This window comes from Hypanus sabinus, chromosome 6, assembly GCF_030144855.1.
Source record: "Hypanus sabinus isolate sHypSab1 chromosome 6, sHypSab1.hap1, whole genome shotgun sequence".
NCBI classification, from domain to species: domain Eukaryota; kingdom Metazoa; phylum Chordata; class Chondrichthyes; order Myliobatiformes; family Dasyatidae; genus Hypanus; species Hypanus sabinus.
This window is the reverse complement of record NC_082711.1, coordinates 24,696,583-24,723,463: the sequence shown is the minus strand read 5'-3', so window position 1 is coordinate 24,723,463 and position 26,881 is coordinate 24,696,583.

Below are 26,881 nucleotides of genomic sequence, written 5' to 3'. Positions count from 1 at the left end.
ATGTCAGGGGTAAGTTTTTTACACAGAGAGTGGTGAGTGCGTGGAACGGGCTGCCAGCAATGGTGGTGGAGGCAGATACGATAGGGACTTTTAAGAGGCTTTTAGATAAGTAGATGGAGCTTAGTAAAATAGAGGACTATAGGTAAGCCTAGTAATTTCTGAGGTAGGGACGTGTTTGACATTGCCTCAAGGTTCTGGGGAGAAGATTTAGGACGGAGATGAGGAAAAACTGTTTTTGCCAGAGACTGGTGAATCTGTGGAATTCTCTGCCCAGGGAGGCAGTTGAGGCTTCCTCACTAAATATATTTAAGATACAGTTAGATAGATTTTTACATAGTAGGGGAATTAAGGGTTATGGGGAAAAGGCAGGTCGATGGAGCTGAGTTTACAGACAGATCAGCCATGATCTTATTGAATGACGGGGCGGGCTCGATTGGCCAGATGGCCTACTCCTGCTCCTATTTCTTATGTTCTTATGTTGTGAGAACAGTTCAGCAATGGGGCAAGTGAAGTTGGAGTGAATGAGTCATTTTATTTTGTCCAGTTCATCTCAGTAGACAGGAACATCTTACACATGGAATTTTAGGAAAGCAATTCCTGAGTCTTCACTCCTCTGCACAGGAAAATAACAAAACACAGTTTAAATGCCACTTTGCTGACCACATCCACTCACTGCAGACGGGTGAATGCAAGCTCTCAGTTGCCCACATTTTAGTTCTTTATCCCACAGTTAATAAAGCAAGAATAATTCAATCTGTACTTCACTCTGACCAGCTTTGATATACTGTTCTTATTTTAATAAAAACACCCAGATTCAGATTGATTTATTTATCACATGCACATTGAAACATGCAGAGAAATGCATCATTTGTGTCAGCATCTAACACAGCCTGTGGATTTATAACCATATAACAACTACAGCACAGAAACGGGCCATGTTGGCCCTCCTAGTCCGTGCCGACTGGCGATTTGCGGGGCGGGGGTTGCCTCGCTTTCTGGCGCCAACACAACATGCCCACGATGTTCAGCAGAACAACAACAACACAACAATAGCAACAAAACAAAACAACAACCACTAAACAACCCTTTCTCCTCCCTCCCGCCCACCACTTGCAGACACAGATCCCAGGACAGGATGCCCCAGAGTCCTTGGTCCCAGACTCACAGACATCAGGCCTTTCACTTCTGGATTTACCAGATTTGGTCCTCAACCTCTTGTATTGACCCCAGGACTCAACAATCAAGGACTTTGAACTCCGGACCTTGGATTCCTGACTGATCACAGGGCTCACCGACTCCCTGATCCTGGGGTGGGGGGGGGGGGGAGTCTCTGACTCTCGTGCCTCCAAATCTCAGGACTCACTGGCCTGGGAGGACTCGCCAACCTTGTGGGGTTGGGGCAGAGGTCACCATCCCTCGTCCACGAGGCCCGCTGACCCGATATCCATCCGCTGGGATCACTGGCCTTCTGTTGTGGAGCGCACTTGTCTAGAATCTGTCTCCTGCCCCTGACTACTAACTCCCTTCATTATTATCCCTAAACCCTTATCTGTCACCTAAAGCCCCGTGCTGCCCCCCCCAAACCACCTATAAGTGTTGTCAAAGAGGACTTGACACCTGGTAATGTAAGGAAATTCTGAAACCACGGGGCCAAGGAGGGAGGCTTTGGGGAAAATCGTATAAGAATGAGAAGCAATCTGAGAGGCTTAGGAAAGGAATTCCAGCACCAGCTGAAAGAATTAAAACTACAGTAGGGGAGCAATTAAAATGTTACTTGTCATCCCCAACAGAAAAGTATTCGGACAATTTCTCTTATTCTCTGGATTTAATGTAGGAAATTGAATCTCCAAGTATAATCTGCTTTGACATTTTAATTGTGTGTCTACTGGTGGATTTACTAAAAAAATGAATGGCGTAGGAAATAATTACTGAAAGAAAACATAGTGTGGGGTCAAAACCCAGCAACCGACTCTCACCCATTGCTGGGGCTCCTGATATTCTGAATAAATCCCAACAGAGACGAAGGTGTGGCGTGGCAGAGGTTGACAGCAGGAAATGAGATTTGTGAAAACCAGTGGTCAAGGATTGGTAAAATAAAATTACAGCAGCCGTCGAACTTTGTGTGATGAGGGGAGAACTGGAGACATCCTGGCCACTGTAATTGCATTCCAAAGGCATGGTTACCAAGATAATATCGAGCCCGCGGGAAGGCACTGCAGAAGCTGAGCTGAGGTGGGGGTTGCTGGTGGGAAGGAGCCTCTGAGTGGAGTTTGCTGAACTGAGCTCCAAAACTCTTCAAACTTTGCTCACTGATCCCGCTTGCAGCGCGGTTGAGCTGATCGATAGTGAAACGTGAATGAACTGCCCGTCGTCCTTCCGTACAATCAGACGGGTGGGGGGGTCAAAATGCCGACCATGACGAGGTGGGTAAAGTCCGAGTAAACACAACTGCCCATTCTGGGTCACTCGTGAGCCTTAGCTCCATTGATAAAGTGGAAACCGGATCCCGAGCAATGCAAACAAACCTGCTGAGGTTGGAGTTTATGGGTCACCAGTTCAGCTCAATCCTTAAAGGGGAAGTGACCCTTCTGGTACTCAAATTATAGTCAGCTCACTTGCCTCTGAGACAGAACATTGTGGTTTCAAATCCCTCTCCGTAGATTTGAACAGATTATCCTGGTTGACAGACCTGTGCCATACTGAAGTGCTTTTGAGCTGGTGGTGGAGAGGAGATTACCAAACAAACTGCTATCCATTATGGACAAGTATCCTCTGCAAGACCTACTGAACAAGCAGCATTTTGAACAGGCTCATTCAGCTCCGCTGTCTCAAGGATCGTTACAGATAATCTTTCCCACCAAATGCAATAAGTACATACAACAGTTCATCTCTGTGCGACAGAACACGCATCATAGTACAATAATCTCTCTTTTATTATTTCATACATTATTATTGCACATTGATAAATTATTATTGTTTATCTTATTATTCTGTATTTTATTATTAATCAAGTCTGCACACTGCTGAGCGTGTTTTTAAATGTTGCTGCTGTAACAAGAATTTCCCACTCGGGATCAATAAAGTGCTTATTATTATAGCATATAGGGATTGGAAATGGAGAGAGTGAGCAAATTCAAACTCCTGGGTGTCAAGATCTCTGATGGTCTAACCTGGTCATCAGGTCAGGCAGCATCTATGGAGGGGAATAACAGATCTCTGATGGGATCACTCTGCTTCTGGAATGGAGAGACTCTCTTTTGATCGCTGGTGGGATCGCTCTGCTGTCAGAGAAGGGAGAGGCTGCCACTATTCCTGGAGAATATTACCCAGGTTTTCTGTGTTTTGGATATGGATATGAATCTGGACTTGGCAAATGGATATGGACCTTTTTCCAGTCATATAGTCTTTTTATATTCTGTGTTTTTCACCCAACCTTGTTTTTTGTGTGCAGGGGAGGGGGAATTTGTGGCAGTTGATGTGTCTGTTTCATTTTTGTTCATTTTTTATGTGGAGAGGAGGGATTTGGGAGATGATGATCTGTGCTGCCATTCTTTGCTTTCTTGGTTTTGTGGCTATTTGGAGAAGAGGAATTTCAGAGTTTTATAATTTGATAATAAATGAACCTTTGAACCTTTGTTATCAATATATTGATGCAGCTATAACGAAGGCAAGACAGCAGCTATATTTCATTAGGAGTTTGAGGAGATTTGGTTTTGCCACCTAAAACACTTGAAAACTTCTACAGATGTACAGTGGAGAGCATTCTGACAGGCTGCATCACTGCCTGGTATGGGAGGTGGGTGTGACTAATGCACGGGATCAAAAGAAGCTACAGGAAGTTGTAAGATGAGTGAGCTCCATCTTGGGTTCTGGCCTCCGTGGCATTCAAAACATCTTCAATGATCAGTGCCTCTTTAAGAATCCACATTACCCAGGACATGCCCTCTTCTCATTGTTACCACCAGGAAGGAGGTACAGAAGCCTGAAGGCACACACTCAGTGATTCAGGAACAGCTTCTTCCCCTCTGCCATCCAATTCCTAAATGAAAATTACCTCACTTTTTTAGTATTTCTGTTTTTGCACTATTTTAAATATACACATACATATATATACTTTAATTGATTTATTTATTTATTTCTTTTTCTATATTATCATGTATTGCATTGTACTGCTGCCACTAAGTTAACAAATTTCATGAGATATACCGGTGATATTAAACCTGATTCTGATTCTGAACAGCTCTAGGTGCGAGACGTTGAAGGCAGGAAGATGGATTTCTATGCAGCAGTCCTGACAGTCTGAGCCCAGTTTACAAGCTGTGGGCTAAATTGTCCTGTGGACTCACTTTTAAAAACGCTAGACTCATGTTCTCAGTATTATTCATTTGTCATTTAAGTATTTTTTTCATGTTTGCACAGTTTGTCTTTTGCACATTTGTTGCTTGTCAGTCCTTGTGTGTAGTTTTTCGTTGATTCTATTGCATTTCTTTGTTCAACTGTGAATGCCTGCAAGGAAATGAATCTCAGGGTCATATGTAGTGACAGATGTGTATTTTGATAATAAATTTACTTTGAGGATGGGATGGATGGATTGGGGATGGGGAGATGTGGGCATGATTTGTTGTCATGAGCACTGTCTTGCCAACTTTTTAAATGCCACATGTCCTTATTTGCTTCTTCTTCAAAGCCCGCTTCATGTATGTATAGGAAAGTCTAGATCAGTGTGTGATTGTTGTTTTGTTAATCGCTCCAAAACTTGTTAGCTCGACCACACTTGCTCTCTGCTTACTGGAATACTGAATTGAGATTGCATGTGATTACTGATTACTCTTTGTCTGTGATATTCCTGCAGCACCACAGTCCGCTGGCATCTCCTCTTTCCTCCACCTTTGGTCTACTGGGTATCCATCAGATTTACAACATTTGGAGCACGAGTACATAACAGGGCCCCTAAGCCTGTTCCACCATTCAATGATCAGCACACATTGGTCTTAGCATCACATTCCCACATTCAAAGGTTCAAAGATTCACTTTATTATCAAAGTATGCATGTACCATACAACTCTAATATCTGTCTTCTCCAGATAGCCATGGGAGCTGATGAAAGAGTAGACATGAACTCCACCCCCCCCCCGCTCAATCCAGCATGAAAAAAGCAAACAAAACTCACAGACCCCAAACTCCCCGTGCCCCCACAGAGAACCAGCACCAATTACAATCTCTGACCCCCTAACACACAGAAAAAACAGCAACAATTACAATCCCCAACCCCCTCAGACAGAAAATAACAGTGAGAGTAGCATCAAAACCCCCAACTTCCCCCACACAAAAAAATTAACAGTTCACCCGCCCGCCAATTGTCCACAAGAAAGAAAACACCGAAAATCCGAAGGTAACCAATATAGAGTAGAGACCATCACGTAAATCTCAGAATATCGGAAACATCCTTTCTCTGCATACAAGGAGAGCAGCCACATGAACTCAGTCCTTCTAAATGAATGACCGCCACCCCGGGTCCCAAAGTTGCTGATATGTGCCATACTGCTGGAGTCCCATAAATTCAAGAAACCAACCAAACTCTTTCCTGAATACACTTGACAACTAAGCATTGTCTGTTGGTAGAGTGTTCTAAACATTCACAACACTCCAAGAGAAGGAGTTTCTTCTGAACACATGTGTATCCAACTGTTTATCTGAGCCTATTTCTCCTAGTTCTAGACTCTGCATTCACGGGATCAAACTCTACCAAACCCTTTTCAATTGTTACCTCTCATTCATTCTACAGTTCTTAAAATGTAGGCAAATTTCATTCAAGACAAGAGATTCCGCAGATGTTGGAAACCTTCAGCACGCTCACAAAATCTTGTGGGAACTTGGCAAGTCAGGCAGCATCTGTGAAGGCAAATGAACAGTTGCCATTCAGGGCCAAGACTTTTTTGAGTTTTCTTCACAGAAGCTCGCCTCTCTCCTCCCTTGAGACATGCTTTGAACAAAATGTGGGGATTAGGCCTATTTCTGTTTTATTTAGCTAGCGAACTTATTTTGTGTGTGAACACCTCTCTGGTGATATTAAAAGAGCTAAGTCAATATGCTTAATACGTTTTTACCTAGCCAATTAAAATTGTGATCTTTATAGGGAGGGAAAGAACAGGAACTACAGTTCTCATTTTCTGATTCTTATTTTGCATTAGAAATGGTTCCCACCCAGGAATCTAAAATAGACAGTTAGCCAACTATGTAGCAGTCTTAACTCTTTCGCTTTCTCTTGGCATTTGAAACCTCTTATCTTAATAATGCTATGAATTTGATAGCAAACTGTGGTTAAATGATACAAGTTTTTAAAATGGAAAATCAAATGTCCTTTGTAGTGTGATCCTCTCCGTCACAGTACAGTTCACGCACAAAAAAAGAGTGCTGAAGAACTCAGCTAGACAAGCAGTATCCGTGGAGTCAAAAAGGTGTCTGTGATGTTTCGGGATCTCCTGATGAAGGGTCTCGGTCCAAAACCACGCTGTTTATTCATTTCCATAGATGCCGCCTGGCTTTCAGAGTTCCTCCAGCATTTTGTGTGGGTTGCTCAAGATTTCAAGCATCTGCCATATGCTTTATGACACATCATTTGTCTCAACGAATGCTGCATGATCTGCTAAGTCCTTCCAGTGTCCGTTTTTTTATTAACACAAGAGATTCTGCAGGTGCTGGAAATCCAGAAAATGCTGGAGGAACTTAGCAGGTCAGGCAGCATCTATGGAAAGGAATAAACAGTCCACATTTTGAGCTGATAAAGAATCTTGGCCCAAAATGTTGATTATTTATTTATTTATTCTTTTTCATAGATGCTGCCTGACCTGCAGAGTTCCTCCAGCATTTTGTATGTGCTGCTTTGTGTTGTTCATGTTGCAGATTTCAGTATCTGCTTTTCTCTCTCTCTTTGTCTTCACACCATCTACAAAAAGTGGGGTGAAAAATTCACTCCAAAGATTGTAGGACAAGAAGCACAGCCACTCACTTTTCGATGAAGTACATCCACATTGAGAAAGTCTTCATAAAGCAGTTAGAAGATAAATATTGTAAGACATTGTTATTGTGTCACCCAATGGAGACCAGCACAGTAATATAGTTAGTACAGCTTCTGCATAACATCTCCATTGACCTGGGTTTAATCCTGACCTTTAACATTATTAAACATTCACAACCCTCAGAGTGAATAATTTCCTTCTGAACTCGTATAATCAATCCTAGTTCTAGACTCTGAGGTTAAGGAATCAGAACTCTCATTCCTACTCATTCACTCATTACCTCTCATCCTTCTACAGTTTTGGAACGTAGGGTGATTTTATCCTAAACACAAGAGATTCTGTAGCTGCCGGAAATCTGGTCCTGATAAAGAGATTTGGCCTGAAACAGCTGTTTACTTGCATCAATAAATGCTGCCTGACCTGCTGAGTTCCTCCGGCATTTTGTGTGAGCTGCTCAATTTTATCTAATCCTTCCTCACGTCATCCCTGGAAATACTCTAATAAACCTCTGAACCACTGTCTCCAAAGCTTGTGTGGACTTATCAAGATGAGAGAAACAAAACTCTCCACTGTCCTGCAAGTGTGCACTCACCAGTACGTGAAATTTGGCGGCCATGCCTTTAGCTTTTAGAGTATGGAGTTTTCCTTCCAGAATCTCTGCTTCTGTCCTCCTTTGAGACATGATTTGAACAAGGCTTGGGGATTAGGCCTATTTCGCTTTCATTTAGCTAGGGGACTTATTTTGACTGAGAACACCTCTGTGAAGCATTTGGGAATATTAAAAGAGCTAATTCAATATATTTAATATGCTTTTACCTAACCAATTAAATTTGTGTCTTCTATTGGGCAGGAAATAAGGTTTGTCCTCATTTTCTGATTTTTATTTTGCAGTAAAATCTAATCTAACCCAGGAATCTAAAATAGAAACTTCACCAAATATGTGGTGGGGTCTTAACACTTAGACTTACTCTTGGTATTTGCAGGCACTTATCCAAATAATGATCCTCTGTACCACAGTACGATCTAGACACACAAAAACAGAACGCTGGGGGAGCTCAGCAATTTCAGCAGCATCTGTGGAGATAAAAGGGTGTAAATGTACAGGATGTTGATGCTTCGGGATCTCCTGGCTAGCTGAGTGGGCTGCTCAAAATTTCCAGCATCTGCCGTATCTTTTATGACACTTCATTTGTCTCAACAGATGCTGCATCATATGCTAAATTCTTCCAGGCTTCTGTTTTTTTCTGAACAAAAGAAATTCTGCAGATGCTGAAAATCCAGAATAATGCACACAAGATGCTGCAGGAACTCAGCAAGTCAGGCAGCATCTATGGAGAGGAATTAACAGTCCACATTTCGAGCTCATAGAGGGCCTGGGCCCAAAACGTTGATTGTTTATTCTTTCCCATAGATGCTGCCTGAACTACAGAGTTCTTCAGTATTTTGTGTAATTCTATTTTTTATATATTTTCTTTCTCTCTTTCTCTCTCACAAAATTCACTCTAAACATTGTAGGACAAGGAGCACAGCCATTCAGTTTTAGATGAAGAACATTCACAGTTAGGCAGATAATTATTGTAAGGTGTTGATATTGTCTCATCACAACGTAGACCAGCACAGTAGTACAGTTAGTAGAGCTTCTGCATTACATCTCCATTGACCTGACTTTTAGTATTACTAAACATTCACAACCCTCAGAGTGAAGAAGTTCCTTCTGAACTCGTATAATCAACTGAGCTCACATCTCCTATTTCTAGACTCTATAGTCAGGGAATAAATCCTCTCATTCCCTGTCACTCACTCGTTATCTCCTGTTTTTCTATAAGACCATAAAAGATAGGAGCAGAATTAGGCCTTTCAGTCTACTGAGTTTACTCTCCCATTTCATCATGGCTGATCCATTTTCCCTCTCATGTTCCTGCCTTCTACTGGTAACATTTCATGCCCTGACTAGTCAAGAACATATCAACCTCCACCTTAAATACACCAATGACCTGGCCTCCACAGCTGTCTGGCAATGAATTCCACAGACTCACCACCCTCTTGCTAAAGCAATTACTCCTCATCTCCATTCTAATGGACATCCCTCTATTTTGAGCCTGAGCCCTCCGTAGCTAGACTCCCCCACTGTTGGAAATAATCCTTTCCACATCCACTCTATCTAGGCCTTTCAACATTTGATAAATTCCAATGATTCCCTCCCCTTCATTCTTCTAAATTCCAGCGAATACAGGGCTAGAGCCATCAAACATTCCTTATACGATAAGACTTACTTTTCTGGAATCGTTTTCGTGACCCTTCCCTCAACCCTCTTCAATGTCAACACACCCTTTCTTAGATAAGGGGCCTAAAACTCCTCACAACACTCCGTGAGGCCTCACTGGTGTATTATAAAGCCTCAGCATTTATTCCTTCATTTTATATTCTAGTCTTCTTGAAATGTATGCTAACATCACATTTGCCTTCCTCACCACCAACTCAAGCTGCATGAGGACTCTCAAGTCCCTTTGAATTTTTCTATTTGAATTTTCTACCTGTTTAAAAAATAATCTACGATTTTGTTCCTTCCAGCAAAATGCATGACCACACCCTTCCAGACACTATATTCCATCTGCCACTTCTTTGCCCATTCTCCTAATCTGTCTAAATCCTATGCAGCCTCCCTGCTTCCTCAATGCTAACTGCCCCTCCACCTATCTTTGTATTGTCCACAAACTTGGCCACAAAGCCATCAATTCCGTCAGTTAAATCATTGATATACAACATAAAAAGAAGCGATCCCAATACCGACTACTGTGGAACACTACTAGTCACCAACGACCAATCAGAAAGGCACTCTTTATTCCCACTCCTTGACTCCTGCCAATCAGCCAATCCTCTATCCATACTAGTATATTTCCTGTAATCCCATAGGCTCTTGTTAAACAGCCTCATGTATGGCAACTTGTCAAGGCCTTCTGAAAATCCAAGTGCCCTACATCAACTTATTCTTCTTTGCCTATCCACTGTTTTTGCCCATAGGTCTTGGAATATAGGGCAATTTTATCCAATACACAAAAGATATCTTTTGCCCTTCTCTGGATGTGGTCGACTCTGGCCAGGCTGTATGCCTTTTTGTTGAGAGAAGATTGGGAGTGCCTTTCAGGAGGGCATCACCAGTGTGCGTGATGGGACTAGAGCACTACAGAATCTGCAGAAGGGACATCTTGGAGTCAGCTCTATCATGAAGACAAACACTCAGCGATTCAGGAGCAGCTTCTTCCCCTCTGCCATCCAGTTTCTAAATGGACGTTGACCACTACCTAACCACTTTTTTACTTCAGTTTTTCTTGCACTTCGTATTTTAACTTAACTATTTAATAGACATATATACACTTAATCTAGCTCAGTTTTTTCTCTACATTTATTTATCAGGTATTTCATTGTACATAAAGTTAACAAATTCACAACATGTACCAGTGATATTAAATCTGATTCTGATTTACAGGTTCGCCGAGGTTTAAAGAAATGCACTGCAACACTAAGGTCAGAACCCAACAAACAACAAGCCCAGAGCAACAAACACAAAATGCTGAAGGAACTCAGCAAGGCAGGCAGCATCAACGGGGGGGGGGGGCGAGGGGGAATAAAACAGTCAACGGTTTGGTCTTGGTGCAAAATAATAAATCTGTCCTAAAGAAGGAATGTAGGCCAAACAGAGGCAAGTAGGACTAGCTCCGTTAGGAAACTTGGCTGGCATAGGGAAGGTGGACTGAAGAGCCTATTTCATGCTGCATTGCTCGAGTCTAGGACTCCGTAATGTTGGAACGGAGAACAATGTATGAAATAACACCAGGGGGCAGTATTTGTCGAAGTACCAGGAGTCTGAAAAACAGCACCAATTCATATCTCAATTGAACAGCCAGTGATATCTTGCATTGGCTCTTAACGCTTCAGATTTAAATTTTGCTTTTATATTTTATAGCTAAAAGTAACCTCGTTGATGTAGCACTGCCTGTTAATGCAAACGCAACAGAGAATTGTACATAACAGAGAACGCCCCGCTGCCACAGGCAGGGGGTTTGTACATTCTCCCCGTGTCCTCATGGGCTACCACTGGGTGCTTTGGCTTCCTCCCACAGTTCAACCATGTACTGGCTCTTTGATTAGTTGGTCATGGGTTATTGTAAATTGTCCTGTGATTAGGGTAGGGCAGGGGTTTGCAACCTTTTTTATGCTATTAACATGGACCCCATGTTGGGAGCCCCTGGGCTAGGGCCTAAGCAGTGGGTTGCTGGATGACACGGCTCGAAGGGCTGGAAGGACTTGTTCTGTGTTGCATCTCAATAAATAAATGAATATATTCAGACAAGCATTAAGTAAGTGTGATTAAAATAGAGTCTGTATGCAGCTCCTAAGGACTTTGAATAAAGAAGAATTAAAATTAAGATTGCATGAGAAAGTAGTGTTTAATTTGATGTTGTTACAATTTGTAACATCAGGTTGAGGGCAGAGCATCATTGAAGATGATTAACACCAGAGGGCAGTCTGTTGTGTACATCAAATGAATACTCAAGGAAAGTCATAAAATCACACCAAAGCGCAGCTTTCTTAATGTGATGTACAGTACATGGAAACTTGATGGTTCAGTTACCGCACAGATTCTGGGACTAAAGTCTGGTCACACATTCTGTTGTAGTGGCTGGGAATTTTTTAACTAATGGAGTTAGTTGAGGAAGTGTCAGTTCATGTGACATCCTTTCCGATCACCTGTCTCCCCTCCCCTCTTTCAGTAAGATGAACCCCAGAACTTCCTCTTCCCTCCTCTGGAGCTGTCAGACCCACTGATCTCCTCCAGCAGCTCCAGAGTGGATGCGAGCCATCGGCAATCACAAAGGACTGCCTAAGAAATGGATTAAAGTATATCATTAATATCGCACTAGAGGGCAGTATTGAATTAAATTTGAAAATCAATACCATAGCATATGTCCATATTATGGTTCAATAAGAAAGTACAATGCCTAACACCACAGGACAACACTTAATATAATTGCCACAATGTATAACACCAGAAGAGGTTGAGAAATAGGCCCAGGAAAAGGCTACTCAGCCCTTTAAAACTTCTTAATTGTGCAATGAGATCATGGCTGACCTGTTTGTTACCCTTAGCTTCAACTTCCCTTTTCTCCCCACAACCATATCTCCCATCCCTTCCCCACCATGTTAACTCACGCCAACTCCGTTTCGCTAATTGCATCTTCTGCCCCTCGGACACCCCCCCCCACCCCATCCCATCAGCTCCCATTCTCCTCCCACGTCCTCCTCTTCTTCTTTAGAAGGCTAAGGAAATTTGTCGTGTCCCGGATGGCACTCACCAATTTTTATAGACGCACCACGGAAAGCATCCTGTCCAGATGCATCACAGCCTGGTATGGCATCTGCTTTGCCAAGACCATGAGCAGTTCCAGGGTGTTGTGAATGCAGCAGCCCATCCACCAAGCAAACCAATGTCCCCTCTACTGATTCAGTCTACATTTTCAGCTGCCATGGAAAACGGGAGAGAGAGAGAGAATTTAAAAGAAGCAAGCAGGGGCAGTTGGCTCATTTCACGCTGCACAGTTGCTGAGAAGACATTTGATTGCATATAACCTGGCAAGGTCCAATAAAAAGTCATTAGGTTTGGCCATTGTGGGAGGGGCCATTTTGTGTGTGGGCCAGTGATAGAGTGGGGAGTTGAGACTTGGGCGAGGAAAGGTGCAGGCCGTAGAATTTTTCTTCTTTATTGTTTAATCTTTCTTTCTTATTGCACATTTAGAGCAGGGGGTTGCCAGGCAGGATAGTGGAATGCTCTTCTTGGAGGATGTGAAAGGTCAGGGAGACTTTCAGTGCCCCTGGTTACTACACCTGCAAGAAGTGCAGTTTTTAACAGACTGTTAAGGAGTCGGAGCTGGAACTGGATGAATTCCGGATCATTCGGGATATTGAGGGGTTGATAGAAAGGGTATACAGGAAGGTAGTTACACCCAAGGAGCAAGACACAGGTAATTGGGTGACCATCAGGAGGGGGAAAGGAGATGGGCATCCAATGGATGTTCCTCTCAATAACAGGTACACCATTTTGGATACTGCTGGGGGCAGGGGGAATGACCTAGCAGAGGAAAGCCACAACAGTCAGGTTACTGGCAGTTAGTCTGCCTCAGCCGCTCAGAAAGGAAGTGGAGTGGTGGGAGGGGAGGGAAGGAGAAGAGGCAAACTGTAGTGAAAGGTGAACAGAAAGAAGTTTCTGTGGATGAGAATGAGATTCCCAGAGGGAATGTTGTCTTCCAGGTGCCAGGGTCAGGGACATCTTGGATTGAGTCCTTGGCATTCTTAAGTGGGCTCCCTTGTCATCGCTCCCTACGCGACTTCCTTGTCCTTTCATCCCCCCCAAGCCTCCCCACCGACCTCCCTCCAGGCACTTATCCCTGCAAACAGAAGAAGTGCTACACCTGCCCCCACACTTCTTCCCTCACCACATCCTAGGCCCCAGACAGTCCTTTCAGGTGAGGCATCACTTCACTTGTGAGTCAACTGGGGTGATATACTATATCTGGTGCCCCCGATGTGGTCATTTATACATTGGGGAGACCCGCCGCAGACTGGGAGACCGTTTCACAAAACACCGACGCTCGGTCCTCTAGCAGAGGCGGGATCTCCCTGTGGCCACACACTTCAATTCCACTCCGATATGTCTGTCCATGGCCTCCTCTACCATCAAGATGATGCCACACGCAGGTCGATGGAGCAACACTTTATCTCCCGCCTAGGTAGCCTCCTTCCTTCCGGCATGAACATTCAACTCACTGACCTCCATTGATACCCCTGCCCCCCCTACCCCATCCCTATCTATAATTTTACTCTGATTCTCTTTCTCTCTCTTTTTCCCCCCTCACTATAATCTCCCCCAGCTCTACCTTTCTTTCTCTTTTATTTCCCATAATTCTCCACCTTCCCCCTAGCCCATTTCCCTTCAGCCTATCACTTCATCCCTCCCCCCACTTCTTATCTCCCCTCGACCATCCCATGTTACTTCACTCCTGATGAAGGGTTTTGGCCCGAAACGTCGTCACTTCCTCCTCCCATAGATGCTCAGTTCTGCCAGCATTTTGTGTTTTTATTTATTTCCAGCATCTGCAGATTCACTCGTGTTGCCTATGAATACAGCAAGAACTTCTAACCCCAAATCCCCTTCCCTCCCGCAACAAAATGGAAAGGGACGGACAAAAATCAGAATATAAAAACCACATGTCTGAAAAAGTCCACAATCCGTAATGCAGAACCTTGGTAACATCCTCCTTCATTATCGAAGCAACAGACCACACGAGCACAGAGGCCCACCCGCCTGCCATAGCGAGCCACGCAGTGATAGGCCACTCACAGATCCCTTCTCCGGCAGCGATCAAAAGGCAGGCAGTCGGCACTCGCCTTCTGCATTTGCCGCAATGCCTCAATCTTCATGATGCTTTAATCGGTGATTAATAGACACTTTAATCAACAAAATGGAGTCAAACATCAGCTTGCACCCCGCCTCGAAGTTTCTTCACCTCAGGGCCGTCTGAGTTCATTTCCCGGAATCTTCTTGAAAATAGTGAAGTGCTGGATTATTCAATCAATCTCCAGGCTGTCGGTCACAAGCTGTAACAATTCCAGTAACACATTTAAGGCGAAAAACAGACGTAAAAGAAGTAAGAGAAGTAACTTATTAAAGAGAAGTTATTCTGAAAGGACTTACAAACACTGCTCTGAAAATTTCACTTTTGAAGGCCTCCCGCTTCCCAAATGCACCTTTGCCAGAAAACAATGCGTCCTAATCCACACTTGCCAGATTCTTTCTGATACCAACAAAATTCACCTTCCTCCAATTTAGAACATCAACCCAGCGATCAGATCTGCCCTTTTCCGTAAATACCTTGAAACTCATGGCATTATGATTGAATGTGTTCCCCTATACCAGGGGTCAGCAACCTTTACCACTGAAAGAGCCACTTGGACCCGTTTCCCACAGAAAAGAAAACACTGGGAGCCGCAAAACCCGTTTGACATTTAAAATGAAATAACACTGCATACAACGTTTTGTTTTGCCTTTATGCTATGTATAAACAAACTATAATGTGTTGCATTTATGAAATTGATGAACTCCTGCAGAGAAAATGAAATTACATTTCTGCATGCAACAAAAACATGTTGACCTCCGAAAAAAAGACGTTGGGTTGAAGGTTACTTTTAAGTAAAATACTCAACGTCTATTTGAGTCCTTCTTGTATTTATGAAAAACGCCAAACTTAAATTTGCCGCCAGCAGCAAACCAAAAATAACGTCAGCCAGCTGTCAACCTGAAAAATAAAAGGACTATTTCACTGAACAATGAAAGCATATGAATATACGTAAAATAATAGGCAATTAAAATATTTATCATCCTTGTTCAGGTTGACTCACACCTGACAATGCAGTCGTATTCAGTAGGGATGGATCGATGCTTAGGGGAGTGACCAGGAAGGATAATGTGTTTTTTTTCCTCTCTGAACTCACAGAAGCGTTTCCCAAATGATGTTTGCATTGCGATGATTGCCCAATGTAAATACACCGAATTTATCATGTCGTGACCTTTTCTGAACTCTCTCAAATTGGGGAAGTGAGACAATGTGTCTTTCTGTAAATCTCTGGCAAGCAACGTCAACTTGCGCTCGAATGCCAAAACATCCTCCGACATGTGCAGGGCTGTACGTCTTTACCCCGTTGAAGAGCTGTGTTCAGCGTGTTCAGGTGCGCTGTTATGTCTACCATGACGTGTAGCTTTGCCAGCCACTCTGGCTGTTCCAGCTCAGGAAAGGTGGGCCCTTTGCTGCCCAGGAAAGTTTTCACTTCTTCCAGACACGCGACAAAGCGTTTCAGCACCTCCCCTCTGGACAGCTAGCGATAAAAACACGTTGTAGCGGTGTGCTACACGCAGTCAGTAAACTGCAGTCAAAGATAGCTTTATTCAAACTAAACAGCCTTGCTTTTAAGCCTCCCTCAACCCGCCCCCCATGGGCGCGGATGCTGCAAAAGACACGTACTCACAAACCCCCGTAGGCTATCTCCCTTAGCCTGAACGCTGGCTAATTGTGAGCCGGTTCGGATGTGTCAGGAAATGGGTCGCCACAAAGTCTTATTTAGATTGTACAAGATCACCATAATCTTCAAATTTAGATTTACATTTCAAAAACTAACAAACTAACATAAAATACATTTTAATTAAATACTGACCATGTAGCGGTGTGCTACATGCAGCGCTAAAATTACGACACGGAGTCGGTAACTGCAGTCGAAGGAAAAAACTTTATTCGAAATCTTCAGCCTCACTTTTAAGCCTCCCTCAACCTGCCCCCCATGGCGCAGAGGCTCCAAAGCTCTGTGCTCGCAAACCCCCGTAGGCTATCTAATTGTGAGTCGGTTCGGATGTGCCAGGAAAAGGGTCGCCACAACCAATTATTTCCCAAAGCAACAGGGAGCCGCAGCACAGACGTAAAAGAGTCACATGCGGCTCCGGAGCCGCGGGTTGCCGACCCCCGCCCTATACCATTTTTTATTCTTCAATTCTACCGATAAATCCTCACTTGATGAGCTGTCTGTGACATTTTCCCTGATTAGTAATGCCAGCCCTTCCCTTTTAATCCCTCCCACTTTATCACATCTCAAACAGCGGAACCCTGCAACATTGAGCCACCAGTCCTGCCCCTCCTGCAACCATGTCTCACTAATGCTAGAATGTCATAAATCCATCTACTGACCAATCTTTCTTGCTTTGAAATTTACGCAGCTTGGAATATTAACATAGAACATAGAAATTTACAGCACATTACAGGCCCTTCGGCCCACAATATTGTGCCAACCATGTAACCTACTCTAGAGACTGCCTAGAATTTCCCTAGCACATAGCCCTCTATTTTTCTAAGCTCCATGTACCTATCTAAGAGTCTCTCAAAAGACCCTATTGCATCCACTTCCACCACCGCTGCCAGCAGTGCATTCCACGCACCCACCACTCTCTGTGTGAAAAACTTACTCCTGCCATCCCCTCCGTACCTATTTCCAAGCACCTTAAAACTCTGCCCCCTCGTGTTAGCCATTTCAGTCCTGGGAAAAAGCCTCTGGCTGTACACACGATCAATGCCCCCCATCATCTTATCAGGTTACCTGTCATCCTTTGTCACTCCACCTATTCTCATAAGGTACACCCAGCATCTAGGCATCATCCTTGTAAATCTCCTCTGCACTGTCTCTATAGTATCCACGTCCTACCTGTAGTGGGGTGACCAGAACTGAGCACAGTACTCCAAGTGGGGGTTGACCAGGGTCCTATAAAGCTGTAACATTACCTCTCAGCTCTTGAACTCAGTCCCACGGTTGAAGAATGCCAAGTCACCCTATGCCTTCTTAACCACACAGTCAACCTGCGCAGCAGCTTTGAGTGTCCTATGAACCCGGACCCCAAGATCTTGTCAGATACTCCACACTGCCAAAAGTCTTACCATTTATATTATATTCTGTCTTCAAATTGGACCTAACAAAATGAACCACTTCACACTTATCTGGGTTGAAGTTCACCTGCCACTTCTCAGCCCAGTTTTGCATCCTATCAATGTCCTGCTGTAATCTCTGACAGCCCTCCACACTATCCCCGACACTCCCAAACTGTGTCATCAGCAAATTTACTAACCCATCCTTCCATTTCCTCATCCAGGTCATTTATAAAAATCATGAAGAGAAGGGGTCCCAGAGCAGATCCCAGAGGCACACCACTGGTCACCGACCACCCTGCAGAATATGACTCGTATACAACCAGTCTTTGCCTTCTGTGGGCAAGCCAATTCTGGATCCACAAAGCAATGTCCTCTTGGATTCCATGCCTCCTTACTTTCTCAATAAGCCTTGCATGGGGTGCCTTATCAAATGCCTTGCTGAAATCCATATACGCTACATCTACTGCTCTACCTTCATCAATGTGTTTAGTCACATCCTCAGAATATTCAATCAGGCTCGTAAGGCACGACCTGCCTTTGACAAAGCCATGCTGACTATTCCTAATCATATTATGCCTCTCCAAATGTTCATAAATCCTGCCTCTTAGGATCTTCTCCATCAACTTACCAACCAATGAAGTACGACTCACTAGTCTATAATTTCCTGGGCTATCTCTACTCCTTTTGTTGAATAAAGAAATAACATCTACAACCCTCCAGGCTTCCAGAACCTCTTCTGTCCCCATTAATGATGCAAAGATCATCGCCAGAAGCTTAGCAATCTCCTACCTCGCCTCCCACAGTAGCTTGGGGTACGTCTCATCCAGTCCTGGTGACTTACCCAACTTGATGCTTTCCAAAAGCTCCAGCACATCCTCTTTCTTAATGTCTATATGCTTGAGCTTTTCAGTCTGCTGTCAGTCATCCCCAGAATTGCCAAGTTCCTTTTCCATAGTGAATACCAAAGCAAAGTATTCATTAAGTACCACAGCTATCTCCTCCAGTTCCATACACACTTTTCCACTGTCACTCTTGATTGGTCTTATTCTCTCACATCTTATCCTCTTGCTCTTCACATACTTGTAGAATGGCTTGGGGGTTTTCCTTAATCCTGCTCGCCAAGGCCTTCTCATGGCCCCTTCTGGTTCTCATAATTTCATTCTTAAGCTCCTTCCTGCTAGCTTTATAATTTTCTAGATCTCTATCATTACCTAGTTTTTTGAACCTTTTGTAAGCTTTTCTTTTCTTCTTGACTAGATTTTCAGCTGCCTTTGTACACCACGGTTCCTGTACCCTAACATCCTTTCCCTGTCTCATTGGAATGTACCTATGCAGAACTCCATGCAAATATCCCCTGAACATTCGCCACATTTCTGCCGTACATTTCCCTGAGAACATCTGTTCCCGAATTATGCTTCCAAGTTCCTGCCTGATAGCCTCATATTTCCCCATTTCTCCAATTAAATGCTTTCCTAACTTGTCTGTTCCTACACCTCTCCAATGCTATGGTAAAGGAGATAGAATTATGATCGCTATCTCCAAAATGCTCTCCCACTGAGAGACCTGACTCCTGACCAGGTTCATTTCCCAATACCAGATCAAGTACAGCCTCTCCTCTTGCAGGCTTATCTACATACTGTGTCAGGAAATCTTCCTGAACACACCAAACAAACTCCACCCCACCTAAACCCTTTGCTCTAAGAAGATACTAATCAATAATGGGGAAATTAAAATCCCCCATCACAACAACCCTGTTATTACTGCACCATTCTAGAACCTGTCTCCCTATCTGCCTTTCAATGTCCCTATTACTACTGGGTGGTCTATAAAAAAACACCCAATAGAGTTATTGACCCCCTTCCTGTTTCTAATTTCCACCCACAGAGACTCAGTAGACAATCCCTCCATGGCTTCCTCCTTTTCTGCAGCCGTGACACCATCTCTGATCAGCAGTGTCACTCCCCCACCACTTTTCTGAAAAGAGGTCCTTTCTATCCTTTCTGAAACATTTAAAACCTGGCACTCGAAGTAGCCATTCCTGCCCCTGAGTCACCCAAGTCTCTGTAATGGTCAGAACATCATAGCTCCAAGCACTGATCCACTCTCTAAGCTCATCCACTTATTTCATGATGCTTCTTGCATTAACACAGACATATCTCAAACCATCGGTCTGAGCGCATCCCTTCTCTATCACCCGCCTGTCCTCCCTTTCGCACTGTCTACAAGCTTTCTCTATTTGTGAGCTAACCGCCCCTTCCTCTGTCTCTTCATTTTGGTTTCCACCTGCCCCCCCCCCACAGAAATTCTAGATTAAACTCTCCCCAATTGCCTTAGCAAACCTCCCTGCCAGGATATTGGTCCCTTTCAGATTCAAGTGCAATCCATTCTTTTTATACAGATCACACCTGTCCCAAAAGAGGTCCCAATGATTCAGAAATCTGAATCCCTGCCCCCCGCTCCAATCCCTCAGCCATGCATTTATCCTCCACCTCACTCTATTCCAATACTCAGTGTCGCGTGGCACAGGCAGTAATTCTGAGCTTACTACCTTTGCGGTCCTGCTTCTCAACTTCTTTCCTAACTCCCTGTAGTCTGTTTTCAGGACCTCCTCCCTTTTCCTACCTATGTCATTGGTACCAATATGTACCACGGCCTCTGGCTGTTCACCTTCCCACTTCAAAATATCGTGGACGCGATCAGAAACATCCCAGACCCTGGCACCTGGGAGGCAAACTACCATCCGTGTTTCTTCCCTGCGTCCACAGAATCGCTTGTCTGACCCCCTAACTGTTGAGTTCCCTATCACGAGTGCCTTCCTCTTCCTTTCCATACCCTTCAGAGCCACAGGGCCAGACTCTGTGCCAGAGGCACGGCCACTGTAGATTCCCCCAGGTAGGCCGTCCTCCCCACCAGTACTCAAACAGGAGTACTTATTGTTAAGGGGGACAGCCACAGGGGTACTCACTAGTATCTGACTCCTGCCCTTCCCTCTCCTGACCTTTACCCACTTATCTGTCTCTGGAGGCCCTGGTGTGACTACTTGCTTCCAGCTCCTCTCTATCTCCAGTTCCCTAACGTGGTCCCTAAGGAGCTGCAGCTCGACTCGCCTGGCGTAGAAGCAGCCGTCTGTGCCAGGTAGGCAATTTATTAAGTGTTGCAAGAACAAATAATGAACAAAGAAATGAATACAAAGAAAAAGAAGTATTGGTTATCTCGTATTCAAACTAATGATACAAACATTCCAGTTTCAAACGTGAGAGACTTCTGAATCAGCGACACTACAATTACTGAACATATGGAAGTGATTATATAAAAATTACAGGCAAGCATAGGAAAGTTAAACTACGAAGAATAAAACAGAAAAATAATAAATCTACACCCTGATCCAACATACCAAAGGTGTAAGCTTTGCAACAAATTGCAAATAATAATGAGCCTTGTGGAACCCCAACGGGTAACAGCCTTCAACCACTACTTCTAGCTCCTTGGCAGTGAGCCAGCTTCAGATCTGATTTACCAGTCTGCCTTACATGCCACGCACTCCGATTAGGCTGCTTTGCTGCACTTCGTCAGAGCCTTGATAAAATCCATGCAGGTTACATCAAACACACTGTCTTCATTGGACTTTGCTGCAAACACCTTAAATTTCAATCAAGTTAGCCATACACAACCTTCCGCTAATAAACGAAGGCTGACTTTCACTGAGTTTGTTCTGTCACTGGGTCACAATATATGAAATTATACCTGGAACGGATGGTTCTGTGTAGTAGTTTCTGTTCTCTTTGAAAGCTTTCATTGAAAAACCCCAGGGGTGTTGAACAGGAGACACCGAGTACTCATCTGCATTTCTGAGTGGATTCTACAAATGATCTGACAAGGAAAAAAGTACTGGTTCAAGTTAAGCTCTATTGCATTTAGCTCAAACAAAGCTGATTTAATTTGAAGCGGGAAATGCGCTTTGCTATTAGAAAAAAGGTTTGCTCTTCTGTAAGAGAGCCTCAGCTATGGCTTGAACAATAACCTCAGCCCAATTACTGGAGAATCGGGGACCAAGCACGATGTATTGAAACCTTAGAGCATGTTGAAACTTAACAGGGTTTTAATGGCTTTCCCTCAGCACTTTGTTGAAATGTATTATCAGCCAGCAGAAGAACCTGTTTGCAGAACAATGTCACCAAATGTTGAATTTACTTTGCAAAGATAAGGACTGCAGAAGGAGTAATCAGCTGATAAAATGTTCTAAAGCCAGTTAATACTTTATTCCTGATATCTCAACGTATTTCTCTCCAGCAGTTGGGTTAGGTATCACGTTACAGTTTAAAGCTAATTATGGTGGAGGTTTGCCAGAGCTAAAGGAAATGGTACGGACATGATAGGGACTTACACTTCAGGCTTCATCATTGGATGCAATTTTAAAGACTGTTGCTAGTGAATGAACATCCATTGGGTGCTCCTGCCAAATATGGGGGGCTGCTTTAGAAATAAAGAAAACCTATGGCACAATACAGGCCCTTTGGCCCACAAAGCTGTGCTGAACATGTCACAACCTAAATGACTGCTTTGAAAATTTGTCATTGTTTCTCTGCTTTATTAAGCAGAGTCAAGCTGGCAGCCATCGTTGAATGGAGATAACGTCAGAAGAAAGCTCATTCTGCCATGATTCCATGAGGCGAATCCAGTCTCATTGCCCACCTGCTTCCCCATAGAGACAAACACAGGAGATTCTGCAGGTGCTGGAAATCCAGGACGAACACACAAACAAAATACTGGGGGAGCTCAGCAAGCCAGGCTGCATCCACGGAAAGCCACAAAGAGTTGATGTTTTGGGCCAAGACCCTTCATCAGGTCCTGACACAAACTGACACATTCCACTGGGTGCTTTGATTATACATGACAAATAAAGCCAATCTTCCTAATCTCAAATTTCACATCATAGACCTGATTCTGAAATGTTGTGTACTTGAAGAGCTGTGAAGTGGTAGAGGGAGTGGCTGTTGGGTCCCTGCTCTCACCTATCTTAGATGTTGTTCCAGCTGAAGGTTACTATGGCTATGTATTCCAGACATTGGACAGACTAAGCAGTTAAAACAGTGTGGTCAGTCCTAGCAACCAATGATGTGGATCAGTGATTGGATTTAGTGTTCATTTTTTTCATGCATATGTAACAATTGTCAGATATGAATATATTTTGGAAGATCAGATCAGATTAGATTTAATTGTCACATATACTTTGAAACATAGAGTGAAACCAGCGCATCAATAACCAGCGCAGTCTGAGGATTGTGCGAGGGACAGCCGCAAGTGTTGTCACACTATTGGTGCCAACATAGCATCCCCACAACTTACTAACTCTAACCGTATGTCTTTGCAATGTGGGAGGGAACAGGAGGAAACCCACACGGTCATGGAGAAAACGTACAAGTGGCAGCGGCAAGAATCGAACCCTGATCGGTGATCGCTGGCATTGGAAAGGCATTGCGCAAACTGCTACACTACTGTCTCATAAAGTTGAAAGTTCAAAGTAAAATTTATTATCAGAGTGGGTCCACGTCACCATGTACAACACTGAGGTTCTTTTTCCTGCAGTCATACTCAGCAAATCTATAGAATAGTAACTGTAAGCACGGTCAATGAAAGAGCAAGAGCATGAAAGACAACAAACTGTGCAAATGCTCATATAAATAAATAGCAATAAATAAAAAAAAAACATGAAATAACAAGAAAAAGAGACCTTAAAGTGAGATCATTGGTTGTGGGAACATCTCAACAGATGAGTGTAGTTAGTCTCTTATGTTCAAGAACCTGATTGTTGAGCGTTAGTAACTGTTCTTGAACCTGGTGGTGTCAGCTGAAGCTCCTGTACCTTCTACCTGATGGCAGCAGCGAGAAAAGAGCATGTCCTGGGTGGTGAGGATCTTTGATGATGGATGCTGCTTTCTACGACAATGTTTCATGTAGATGTGCTTAATGGTTGGGAGGGCTTTACCCATGATATGCTGGGCTGAATCCAACAGTTTCTGTAGGATTTTTCATTCAAAGGCATTGGTGTTCCTATACCAGTCTGTGATGCAGACAGTCAGCACACTTTCCACCATACATCTATTGCAGTTTTTCAAAATTTCTGATATCATGTTGAACCTCTGCAGACAGACAGACATACTTTATTGATCCCGAGGGAAATTGGGTTTCATTACAGCCGCACCAAGAATAGTGAAGAAATATAGCAATATAAAACTATAAATAAATAAATAATAATAAGTTAATCATGCCAAGTGGAAATAAGTCCAGGACCAGCCTATTGGCTCAGGGTTCCTGACATTCCGAGAGAGGAGTTGTAAAGTTTGATGGCCACAGGTAGGAATGACTTCCTATGACGCTCAGTGTTACATCTCAGTGGAATGAGTCTCTGGCTGAATGTACTCCTGTGCCTTACCAGTACATTTTGGAGTGGATAGGAGACATTGTCCAAGACGGCATGCAAGTTGGACAGCATCCTCTTTTCAGACACCACCGTCAGAGAGTCCAGTTCCACCCCCACAACATCACTGGCCTTACGAATGAGTTTGTTGATTCTGTTGGTGTCTGCTACCCTCAGCCTGCTGCCCCAGCACACAACAGCAAACATGATAGCACTGGCCACCACAGCCTCGTAGAACATCCTCAGCATCGTCCGGCAGATGTTAAAGGACCTCAGTCTCCTCAGAAAATAGAGACAGCTCTGACCCTTCTTATAGACAGCCTCAGTGTTCTTTCACCACCTAAAGGTGTAGAGGCACTGTTGTGCTCTCTGCAATTATATTTATATGATGGGCCCAGGACAAGTCTTCTGAGATAAAGAGACCCAGGAATTAAAAGTTACTGCCCCTATCCACCTCTGATCCTCCGATGAGGACTGCTGCACAGACCTTTGTTTTTCCTCTTCTGAAGTCCAGAATCGGTTCTTTGGTCTTATTGACATTGAGTGAGAGGTTGCTGTTATTACACCACTCAGTCAGATTTCCAGTCTCCCACCTGTATGCTGATTTGTGTTTAGTTTTATTTCTTTACATCCAAGGGACTAAAAACCTTTATGGCATGTTGCCATCACCTTGTACAAGCAAGAAGGAGCGGAAATGTGGGAGGATATTGCCAAACACTAAGATTGTGTACAGAATTGTTTTGTGTACATGTATGTACAGTTAGATACAATGTACAGTCAGACACAATGTACAGTCAGTTATGCAGTCAGACCAGTGTGTTGATGAATCTGATGATCTGGTGAAAGATGCTGTCCTGGAGCCTGTTGATCCTGGCCTTAATGCTGTGGTACCATTTGCCCATTGGTAGCAGCTGAAACAGTTTGTGGTTGGGGTGGCTGGAGTCCCTGTAGATCCACTGGGCTCTTCTTATGCACCTGCTACTGTAAATGTCCTGAATAGAGTAAGGTTCACATCCACAGATGTGCTGGGCTGTCCGCAGCACTCTCTGCAGGGCCCTGCAATTGAGGGTAGTATGGTTCCCATACCAGGTGGTTATACAGTCAGTCAGGATGCTCTCGATGGTGCTCCTGTAGAAAGTCTTGAGGATTCGGGGACTCATGCCAAACTCCTTCAGCCGTCTGAGGTGAAAGAGGTGCTGTTGTGCTTTTTTCACCACACAGCTGGTATGTACAGTCCGGGTGAGATCCTGAAACTACTCACCCTTTTATCTACAGTCCCATTGATGTCAATAGGGGCTAGCCTGTCTCTATTCCTCCTGTAATCCATGATCAACTTTGTTTTCTTGACATTGAGGGGAGAGGTTGTTTTCTTGGCACCACTGTTGGGGAGTAGACTTCTCTTCTGTAGGCTGTCTCATCATCGTTGGAAATAAGGTCTATCAATGTTGTGTCACCTGCAAATTTGTTCAGGCAACACAGTCGTGGGTGTATAGGGAGCAGGAGAGGGGGCTCAGGACACAGCCCTGGGGGGCTCCTGTGTTGAGGGTCAGAGGGGCAGAGGTGAGGGATTCATCAACACCTTTGATATGGCCCACAACATTGGTGTCATCAGCAAACTTGCGTATGATGTTGTAGCTGTACATAGCCACACAGTGATGGGTGTAAGGTGAGTAGAGCAGGGGTCGAAGGGCACAGCCCCATGGTGCACCTGGGCTGATGGAGATTATGGAGGAGCTGTCTTTCCCAATCTGAACTGACTGGAGTCTGCAAGTGAGGAAATCCAGGATCCAATTGGAGAAGGGGGTATTGAGCCCCAGGTCTTGGAGTTTACTGATTAGTTTCGAGGGGATTAAATGCTGATCTGTAATTGGTAAAGAGCATCCTGATGTATCCATCTTTGCTGTCCAGATGTTCCAGGGCTGTGTGAAGAGCCAATGAGATGGCAACTGTTGAGGACCTACTGCTCCAGTAGGCAAATTGGAGTGGACCCAAGACACTCCTCAGACAGGAGCTGATTGGTTTCAACACCAACCTCTCAAAGCTGTGAGGTGTGAGTGCCACATTGAAGCAGAGGAGCAGAAGTAGACCAATTGGCCCATTGAGTCTGCTCCACCATTCTATCTTTGCCGATTTATTATCCCTTTCAACCCCATTTTCCCGTTTTCTCCCCGTAACCTTTGAAGCTCACAATAATCATGAACTCTGCTTTAAATACAGCCATTCCACAGATGTGCCACCCAAAATGTGAAGGATTTCTGATATTTAAGTGAAATGTTGCACCTTTGTCATTCAAATATAAAGTGAAAGTACTCTGTTAAGGGCAAAACTCTTAACAGTGTTGATGAGCAGGGGCATTGTGGGGTCCAAGTTCACAGCTCCCTGAAAGTGTCTCCACAGGCTCTTAGGGTAGTTGAGAAGGTATATAGCATGCTTGGCTTTATTAGTTGAGGCATTGAGTTCAAACATCAGGAAGGTATGCTTCAGCTTTCTAAAACTCTAGTTAGGTTACATGTAGGAGTATTGCATACAGTTCTGGTCGTTCCCTTACAGGAAGGTCAAGGATTATAGGATGTATATTATAGGATGTCAAGGCTTTGGAGAGAGTGCAGAAGAAATGTACCAGGATTCTGTCTGGATTCGGCATTTGCTATAATGAGATATTGTACAAACTTGGGTTGTTTTCTCTGGAGCGGCAGAGCCTGAGGGGAGATCTGATAGTGGTTTATAAGATAATTCAGGACATAGAGACAGCATCTTTTTCCCAGGATTGGATCGTCAGATACCAGAGGGCATGCATTTAACGTGAGAGGGGGTAACTTCAAAAGTGATGTGAGGTGCAAGTTTTTTACCTAGAGAGTGGCAATATGCTGCCTGGGGTGATGGTAGGGGCAGGTGCATTTGCGACTTTTAACAGATATTTAGGC